This window comes from Mauremys reevesii, linkage group 2 (assembly GCF_016161935.1).
Source record: "Mauremys reevesii isolate NIE-2019 linkage group 2, ASM1616193v1, whole genome shotgun sequence".
NCBI classification, from domain to species: domain Eukaryota; kingdom Metazoa; phylum Chordata; order Testudines; family Geoemydidae; genus Mauremys; species Mauremys reevesii.
This window is the reverse complement of record NC_052624.1, coordinates 171,011,440-171,011,666: the sequence shown is the minus strand read 5'-3', so window position 1 is coordinate 171,011,666 and position 227 is coordinate 171,011,440.

Sequence of the window (227 nt, the reverse complement as noted above, 5' to 3'; positions counted from 1 at the left end):
GTAATCACTCACTTTTTTCCTCAAACAAGGAAATTAAATGGAACAGTGAAATTGATGAAGTTTGCTGTACATGCCTAGAAATCAAGAAATTCTGAATTATTGTTCCTGTTGCAACCATAGTTGTCCTTGTGTATGAGACACTCCTCCTCCCAAACAAAACACCTGTGTTATCTGATATCAGTGGCGCATACTGGAAATTCTGTAGCAGTTCCATTTAAAATTCTGTT